The sequence below is a fragment of the Rhamphochromis sp. 'chilingali' genome (assembly GCF_963969265.1).
Source record: "Rhamphochromis sp. 'chilingali' genome assembly, chromosome: 2".
In the NCBI taxonomy this organism is placed as follows: domain Eukaryota; kingdom Metazoa; phylum Chordata; class Actinopteri; order Cichliformes; family Cichlidae; genus Rhamphochromis; species Rhamphochromis sp. 'chilingali'.
Genome location: NC_137930.1, coordinates 2,311,573 through 2,321,398, shown reverse-complemented (window position 1 = coordinate 2,321,398; position 9,826 = coordinate 2,311,573). Strand labels below are relative to the sequence as shown.

Here is a 9,826-nt window from a genome sequence, read left to right as displayed (position 1 = left end):
CTTTTATTTTAGGGAGCCTTACACCTGTACACATGGTACACATTCACAAATAACGTTTCATTTAAAAATTTGTAATAGAGGGGAGGACACATATGCTAATGTAATGTTAATAAATGGGTATTTATGAACACTAAACTTTCATGTTCAGAGAACACGCTCAGGTATATCTTGAGGATCTGAGTGTTCATGTGATTTATATTCTTTGCTATATATATGCAACAACGTCCAACGTTACATGTTAGTCAACTTCATTCACATTAATTAACCTTCAGCTATCGAAACTTGAGTTTTTATATTTCCTTGAACCACTTGAATGCACCTTTTCTAATTCGTGTTTTACCGGGGGTCCGCGAAGGCGCTTCGTTGGCATTTTACGGCCTCCGATTGGTTCGATTTGTGTTATTTGCACCACGTGACACCAGACATGGCCGCCAGCGAGCCGAGTAAAGACGGTAAGTGTGACTTTTTAAACGTGTCCGCGGCTTTAATGCTGATATCTGGTGGTCTGCGTGCAAAGGTTTGGGTGTCGGTGACTCTCCGAGTCTGTGGGAATCCACAATCAGCAGAAAAAAGGCTAAAAAAAATCAGAAAAGCAGGCGGGAACCCGCCCGGCTAAGCTAGCAGGCTAGGAAATAGCTGGGCTGCTAACTGTGATTATACAGCAATCTCTATATTCAGTCAGTACTCAGTCTGACAGCTGTGAAGTTTATTCAGGATTTAACAGCGTGTAAAGTCTGAGTTCGATTAATGAGTTATTTAATTCATTAATTTATTTATTTTTTTACTTTTAGATCATAGTTTTGTCCCCACGGGTGATGAAAATAATTGTATACAGACAGATTTTTGTAGATCAGAGGGAAATGCTTCTTCATGCCAGGCTGTACATTCTCGCTTCCGCTTGGTTTTGACTCACCTGGTCTGGAGTAGAGTGTGTGTGGTATATAAGGTGTAGTCTCTCTTCTGCTTTCTCAGGTAAGGACAGCATTCTGGAGCCGCTGTGTTTCCCCGATCAGCCGGCTGACACCTCCAGCCCTCCGGTGTTCAATGTCCCGGCTCCGAGCCGCTGGTCTGCCTGTTCTGCTCTGAGTCCGTCCCACCACCGCGGAAAGACGTCCTCCTCAGACACCTGCTGATGGAGCACAAGCTTGTCATCGCCGACGTCCCAAAGTACGAGCCACACATGCTCCGGCTCACTCGTTTAACTCTCGGGAACACGTTTGGATGTTTTTAGCATTTGGAACTCGATCATTTCACCAAAGACTTCCTGTAATTATTTGGGGTGATGGGGGGAAACCCTTACCTTACAAGTATAAATATATACAACAAGTCCAGCATGTCCACGCCTGTTAGTGTGCTGCTTTTATGAACCGTGACGAAGTGTTTCTGTGCGCCGGTAAACCTGGCTGTGAGTCGGTTTTTACTGACGAGTTTCCTCCATCAGGTACTTGCTGTACTGGAAGGGCAGATTCCTCGAGCAGCCGCTCACAGATTTCTGCAGCGTCATCAAAACCAACTCCACGGGCCCAGTCGGTGAGTTCACTCAAACCCACAGAGGACCTGACCTTTCAAAGTGAACCACGCACACTTCCTCCAGCTCTGATTAATGACTCATTAAAAACTCTTCTTCCTCGCTGACCTGACAGAGAAGCAGGAGGACTACTTCCTGCTGTGTGACGTCCTTCCAGAAGACAGAGTCCTCCGAGAGAAGCTGCAGCAGAAACGACTGGTGAGGAGACGTGACACTCGGAGGACTCTGTCTTCTTCCTCGCTGACCTGACAGAGAAGCAGGAGGACTACTTCCTGCTGTGTGACGTCCTTCCAGAAGACAGAGTTCTCCGAGAGAAGCTGCAGCAGAAACGACTGGTGAGGAGACGTGACACTCGGAGCATCCTGAGTGAATCTTGTGCTGCTGGAAGTTTCGTTTCTTTTAAACTTTATTTTGAGGCAAAGTCTGAAAATCAGGAAAAATCAGAAAAATTGCAGATTTGAGTGATTTGACACGCTTTGTGTCGTTGTAACCTCTGCACTTTAAATATCTGAGCACTCTGAGGTAGTTTTCTGAAGAATTCCTCTGAGCTCTTCTTCTGTGCTCCCACAGGAGGAGGTCCTGGAGCAGCAGCAGAAGGAGCGAGACGACAGCAGCTTCCATCGTCTCTGCATGTTCTGCAGCGAAGAGTTCACGGGAAACAGGTAACGCGCCGCGGGATTCCCATCAGTCCTGGAAACCTCACGTGTGTTAGATGAAAGCAGACAGAAGGTAGAGCTTCCTGAAATCATGTGACTAAAAGCTTCTTTGCTTCCTGTAGTCATCTCTTATGATCCAACCCCCAAAAAGCTGCTTTGACCCATAATTCCATAAACATCATTCAGTGACATGTCTGAGCCTGAACCAAGAAGCTGATCTGAGACCAGTGCAGCTCCTCACCCTTCTTCCTCTCCTGCTAAGGGTCAGGTCTGAGACCTGTGCAGGTGTGCGCTGGTTCATGAATGGCATGAAGGTGTGACTCACTGGTGTTTACCACAGTTCTTGTGTGGATCTGTGTCTTACCTCCAGTTAAGCTTCCATCCATCCATTTTCAGTCACTGTGTTGGTTCGCAGATGCTCGGCCTCCCTCTGCACAGGCACCACCTCCAGCTTCTTGCGGGAGGACGCCGAGAGACATAACCCGCGTCCGCTCCGGGTCTCCTCACATTTGGACATGCAGCGGCCCATGGCGAGAGAGGCTGCTTCCCTCTGTCTGCCACTATGGGCACGCTGCGTGGATCTTGAAGTCTTGTCCAAATGGGAACTTCTGGACGAAGCCCAAAGGACTGCAGCGCAGTGCTAACAGTGATGATGTCAGCTGATGTTTTCTTTTGTTTATTAAAAATGGCTCCACGTGCTGTTTCCAGGTCGTCTCTGCTGAACCACATGGCCAGAGAGCATTCCTTCAGCATCGGACTGCCGGACAACATCGTCTACTGCAGCGAGTTCCTCGACACGCTGCAGGACAAACTGGACAGGTACGCTAATCGTTGCTTTTTATTCACAGCGTTAAGTTTTGTTTCGCGCGCCTTTTCATTTTGCTCCCCTCGCTTCAGTCTGCAGTGTCTGTACTGCGAGAAAACGTTTCGAGATAAAACCACGCTGAAGGATCACATGAGGAAAAATTGATCTCCAGCGCTAACCAGGTGCTGAACCAGGTGCTGTGAGCTCGGGGTAGCTGTGGATCAGGAGGTGCAGCGAAAGGTTGGAGGTTTGATCCCCGGCTCGATCCCAGATACTGAACCTTGGATTGTCCCTCCTGATAATATTCTTATTTACTGTGTCAGCCTGGATGCAAAAGTTTCAATCAAGTCCACTTCCTAGTCCTCCTCTGATCCTGTGTAAATGTCTGCTCGTGTCATCTCTGTATCGTCCGCAGTGATTGGTCGGACTGGCAGGCTCATCCGGTCTCTGCAGTGTGTCTGTTCTGTGATCACCAATCGGAGACGTTGGAGCAGATCTACGCGCATATGAAGGTACGGGAACGTAGAAGTTTCAGAGAAGGAAAATATCGTTTTCTGCTTTTCATCCCTGAAACGATTCTGCAAAGGCTTCTGGGAGAACGGAGACAGTGCACACTAACAGGAAACGATCTGCTTCCTGAGGTCTCTGCAAACATATGAATCCATCGTTCGCACAAAACATGGATTTTACTCAGAAAGTGCCCTCACACACAGACGGACCGAAGCTGAAGAGCTTTTAAAATGAAGCGCCTTTTATTTTGAAAAGTTTCCAAATAAATACATGATTGTCAAACCTTTAACGAGCAAATAAAAATGTTTCCTCGTTGTTGGGTCTGTGTTTCCACAGGCCCCGCTAGTTTAGAGACTTATTCATCATGAAGGAAACAAGACATAACAGAACATCTTCAACCGGTTTTTCACTCGCTAACGAGGGAAGTCTTTGGTCAAGAACCAGCTCTTGGAGCCCACGCCCCTGTCCTGTCTCAGGCCCGAAGTCCTTCAAAGAGCAGCTTCCCCCGTAGCTATTTATTGACATGGCAGTTACAATACACAATACAACACAAGCACCTCCCACTGTAAAACCCCCCAATGGTTCTAAGACGTGTGTGTGTGTGTCTGTGTGTGATAAAAGCAGGAAGCTCACAACAGATCTGTCAGGATGCATCTGCAATAAAAGCTCCCCCAGCACAGAGTGGCTGGAGAGGTCAGAGACAAAGGAACGTCTTGATCCTATAGGTTGAACTCAGACCGTACAAATTTAAGAAACACGATGACAACATTCAACAATTAGACTTAACACTCGTGAACAATAAATAAATCTAGGATTGGACGTCGACTGCAGTCCGATTTTGTCGTTGATTAAACGTTCTGGTTTAAAGTCAGAACCAGTTTCCCAAACGTGACTCTAAGTTTGTGCTCACGAGTGACGAGTTTACCTGAGAGGCAGAAAAGTTTCTCTCTGCTTTCTGGTTTTGTTATTTATGAAGTCTGTAACGGGCGTCGCGTGCGTGACCCTGACATCTTTCTGTTTTGTGTTTGCAGGAGGCTCACGGCTTCGACCTCCACCTCCTTAAGACCGAGCTCAGTGGGTGAAATCGCCGTGGTAATTCGAGCGCAGTTTGCTTCTATTTCTTCCTTCTGAGTGTTTCTAATGTTCTGTCCTCCCTCAGACCTCAAGTTCTACCAGCAGGTCAAACTGGTGAACTTCATCCGGCGGCAGATCCATCAGAGCCGCTGCTACGGCTGCACGCGGATGTTCGACTGCCGGGCGGACGCCCTGCGTCACATCGCGGCTGAAGGTCACGTGATGAAACTGCCAGAGATGTCCGCCTGGGACCAGCCGCAGTAGGTTTAAGGAAGCGCCTGCAGAATTAACCAATGAGAGCGCGGGCTTTAAAGCTGGCGTACAGCTGCTGATGAACGTGGTCAACGCCACAGATGTTTACACTTCATTTGGAGTATCTTTATCAGCTGAGGAAAATGGCGTCCTTTTTGGGACTAATTTGAGCCTGAGCACTAAACGTCGTCTCGCTCCGCAGGTATTACTTCCCCACGTACGAGAACGACGCTCTCCTGTGCACGCTCTCTGACAGCGAGGAAGGCGACGGTGACGAGGAGCATCGCGGCGAGGAGATCCCGGTCATCGCGGAGGACATCTCTAACCTGAGAGCGCTGAAACAGTCCAGTGTCCTCAAGCAGCTGCTGAAGGAGCGAGGAGGCAGCAGCTAGGACCACAGACGGACACGTGTCATACGTTTGACTCAAAGGCGTCTCTGACGTCGGCTGAGCTCAGCTCATGGTGACCACATCCCACATGGCTGGAACGCAGCGGCACGGGTTTGAGTCCGGCCCTTTCCCTCTCAACTATTTCCTGTACGTCTCTACTTAGTAAAGATAAGAAAGGCAAAAGAAGAGTCCTCTCCACAGCTGGACACGCGGACGCCATGATGTCCGCTGAAACGTAATTGCTCTGCCTCGTGCAATGAAGCTGAAACATGCGTTTTCTTGAATATGAATTTTAGTACTCGAGTAAAAATGATTTTCTTTTGTAACTTGTAACTGAGCTGGATTCAGTGCTGTGGTGGACGAGCTCATCGTCAAGATGAGACGAGAGACTCTTTATTGTCATTGCACAGTCACACTTAGAACAACAGCACTACACAATTGCAAACTGTCCCGCGTCGGCACTACGCACAACACAAACAACACAACACAGGAACTTAATAAATGAAAAGAATGAGTGTATGTTTTACTGCACATTGTTGTTATTATTGTTGTTGTTGTCCCCTCAGAAAGCCCAGGGACGTCTCGTGACTGAAACATCTGTCCTATTTGGTGTTTCTGTTGTTTTTCTGCATCGCTTTGCTGAGCGACACCTGCCGTATGGTGGAGCCGAACTGCAGCGCTCAGAGTTTTCACCGCGTCCTTCGCGTCCAGGCTCACGTTCACGAACATGCAGCACTGAGGAGAGAAACGAGAGGTCGCTGCAGGAACTCACTGCTGTCAAACTTCCTGTTTTATCCTCATTTCGTACTCTGGCAGGCTGTAGGACATTTTGGACAATCTATAATCTTCTAACACAAAAACATACAAGTGTTCACTGAAGTAAACACACAGAGCAGTAGCAGATTTTTTTAAGTGTTTTATTTATTTTCATTTGCTGCTAACTGCCTTGTTTTCATTTGTAGTTTTTGTAGTAGGAAGAACTACAAAATCTACAAATAAACAAAGAGCAGTTAGCAAATGTAGTGCTCTCCACTATGTGAAGCCCTCACATGAATTTTTAGATTTTTCAGTTTAAGCCAATTAAATGAAATCCAAAAATTCAGCCCCAACAATCAAATGATCCCCTATGAGCAAGCACTCTGGCAACGGTGGAGAGGAAAAACTCCCTTTTAACAGGAAGGAACCTCTGGCAGAACCAGGCTCAGGGAGGGGCGGTCTTCTGCCATGACTGGTTGGGGGGTGAGGGGCAAAATTAAATCAAACATAAAGGAGAGCACAGCATATTTATGACAGGTCGGTGGACTGTGGCTCGAGTTCAAAAGATGCTCGAATCCCGCCTGAGGTGGTATGGACACGTGATTCGAAGCAATGAGAACTCAGCAAAAACGACTATTAAGGATCGACCCAGATGGACGCCGGCCTCGAGGCAGACCCCACAGAGCGGGACATTCGCTTCAGCTGAAAATCTTAGAGGCGACCCAGGAAGCTGCAGGAAACGCAATGGCACATCCGGCAACAGTTAAACCTACTTTAAGTAGGTTTACACCACACGAACCAGGCGATTCTCTTTCTGTTGTCTCTTGTTCCCGTACCGCTGGGCGCTGAAGATTTTCCACAGTTTGTCTGAGTTCTGCCATCTCTTGCCTCTGTTGTGTGTATTCTTGACTGAGTTCTATGTAGTTTTGACTGAGTTGTGCGTTTTCTAGCTTGAGTTGTGCGTTTTCTTGATCGAGTTGTGTGACATCGTGACTGAATTCTGTGCACATTTCAGTCACTCGTGCAAGTTCTTCGATGAGTCGTGTGTTTTGTTCAATGAGTCGTGCGTTTTGATGCCGGAGTTGCTCTCTCGTACGCTGCAGTGGGTTTGACCGATCTCCCTGTGACATTTTTGTAAAGGTTTAAGGCTCAAGGGTGTCAAAGGGTAGCTGTGTCTCAAACAACTGGCTCTTTCTGCTGTAAACTGTTGAACGAGCTCCTATTTATAGACTCGGTGGGCGTGGCAGAGAATGCGATGTCGCTGTGACAAAACAATGATCCTTTGATCTTCTCAAAGGATCATTGTGATGTCGCCGTGACGTCACGATGATCGTTCGAGAAGATCAAAGGAGCGCTGTGGGTCATTCTGCGCATGCTCAGATCAATGAACGGGAGAACTATTTGTAAATACTTTGCTAGCTAACAAAGGTGCTTTTAGCAACAGCTGGTGGTGGTTCGTCGCTATCAACCCTTAAACTCGTGAACTGGCTCTCTAGCTTTTCGATTGCTACTGCTGTCTATCACATATGTATTATTTGGAACCCAGCTTACCTGTAAAAACAGACACACAGCAGGTAACAGGAACTACTCGGTGCGCCAGCTCGGCACCACTAGGCTGTGTCCCAATTCAGGGTCTGCACGCTTGAAGTACGCGCACTACGCACGGTGCGTACTATAAGTATGAGAAGTGCGGAAGTGAGAGGCTTGTGAAATAGGACGGTCTTGCCTTCGTCGCGCTGCTCAGGTTGCCTAGCAACCATGATACTAACCGCGAGAAACGTGTCATACAGCTTTGTGTGACAGAAACGAAGGAGAACATGTTTTGTTCATTTGAGACCAAAGGACCGTAAAACATGATTGTTGGGCTTCATTCCTGTGCTGAACAGTCATTTAAGATTAGCTAGTAAATAACAATTAGCTGATGTTGGTCATGAGACTAAAGTCATCTCACTGTGGTAATGTAAATATAATATGGCCAATATTAAAGTTATAGTCAGATTATTATGATATATTACAGCAGTGAGCTTGAACAGTTGTTTATATGTCCTATCACCTTAAATCTTCACTCAAAGACGAGTATCTGTGACAGTGTGTATACAGATGTGTTATATATAAGAGACAAATATTGTTCGTTTAATACGTTGGCATTATTACATTTGGCTCAATGCTTACATATGTGTATAAAGCAAATGTACGAGCTGTGATAACTGTGTCTGATAGAATGAAGAGTAGACTGATATATGAAATATTCCTTTATTGGGTGAGAAAATCAGACCATGTCATAACTGCTGTAAGTCACACAGAATAGACATCAGAGCCTTAAACAGGCTGACGTCTGCTAAATGGGTCAAACTGGGCAGAAAGTCTACAAACACATAACATCCTTATAGAATATGATGTAACACTATAGATCAAACGATTGCTGATGTTGTCAGGGCCAAGATGATGAAAAGCTGTGGGAATTCTCTGAGGAGGTAGTAGGGACACAGGGAAACAGCCCTCACGGTGATTGTAGGGCACCAGCTGCCGCCATGTTGCTTCCCAGTGCATTCACGGTCTCTGTCGATGAAGGCGTGGTGAAAAGTGTGTAGCGTGCTGTTGTCGTCGCTGTTGTTTAACCACGATTCCATAAAAGCCAGAAAGTTCTGTACTCACGGAAGTGGTTGATGCAGGCTTGCAGCTTGTCACATTAGCAAGAATAATGGACGGGAGCGCTCGTTGTTTGTGTGTCTCTCTCCCCTCCTGGTCAGGGCCATGCAGAGATGTTTAAAGGGGCGGGTGCTCAAGTTAAAAAGGGGCACATTGAACCAGGCTGAATAACAACAACACACATTCATCAAGTATCTAATATGGGATTGCATCATACTATATCACTGTTGTGAGGTGGCAATAAGGCAAAGCAAACATAGCCTATGTTTTACCTGATGGGGTAAAATGTTGCTGTTGAGGGGTTTCTGCTGCTCCCACTGCTGATAGTGCAGGAGGGCAGGGCTGCGTATCCACACTTAACAACTCTTGCACTTAATCTATAATAAAATGATGACAGAAAATATAATGAAATATATTTGAAATAAAAATTTAATACAATTGGTTTCTTAATGTGTGTTCTTTAAAATACAGTGTGTGTTTATTAAATATCATAATTATAACTAGAAAAATTTGCATTTCCTGCAAAAATGCTGTGTGGATGCTTTAAAGCTGAAGCTGTCTGCTGAAAACAGCTGAAGAAGCTGAAGTCATTATTTGAAAAGTAGTTGAACTTTTAATAATTTTACAGAAGCATAACAACTTAGAAAAAAGGTAATAACTTAGCAGAAACTCTCTTCTCACTGCTGAGGTCTGGGAAGCGCTTCCGCTCCCTTAAGGCCAAAACAGAGAGAATGAGGAGGAGCTTCTTCCCCCAGGCTATTCGGACCCTGAACCAGGTGTAGGACCGGACTCTCCCACACATCACATCACCACATGCACCACCACACATTTCCTATAATTTATAATCCTTATAATCTCTTTCTGCTATTTGCACATTTTTTTACTGTAAATTTCTAAGTTAATTTGTAAATTTTGTAGTAACCTGTAAATTGTAAATACTGTAAAACATTTTTGTGTTATTTAATGGTCGGGCATTGTACAGCTACAAGCATTTCACCCCCATGTCATACTGTGTTGTGTGTGTGTGTGACAAATAAAATTTGAATTTGAAACATAACAACATAGCAGAAGTATTGTAATTCAGCAGAAATGTTCATATTTAGCACAAACATGAAAACTTGGAAGAAATGGTGTAACAGTAGAACAGTAGTATAATTTAGAAATAGAAACTCTTAGTAGAACTTAGTAGAAATGTAATATAGTAGCA

At 45.6% G+C, this 9,826-nt stretch overlaps 1 pseudogene across 1 annotated transcript; it reads left to right on the top strand.

The window, feature by feature from the left end:
• The first annotated feature begins 409 nt into the window (after positions 1 to 409).
• LOC308392343 (zinc finger protein 277-like) lies at positions 410 to 5,733 on the top strand (annotated as a pseudogene). The gene is made up of 11 exons (XR_013974760.1): positions 410 to 452; positions 973 to 1,167; positions 1,442 to 1,530; positions 1,644 to 1,726; positions 2,099 to 2,190; positions 2,893 to 3,003; positions 3,082 to 3,151; positions 3,367 to 3,501; positions 4,531 to 4,573; positions 4,659 to 4,833; positions 5,028 to 5,733. The product of XR_013974760.1 is annotated as a zinc finger protein 277-like (transcript).
• Positions 5,734 to 9,826: the final 4,093 nt, after the last annotated feature.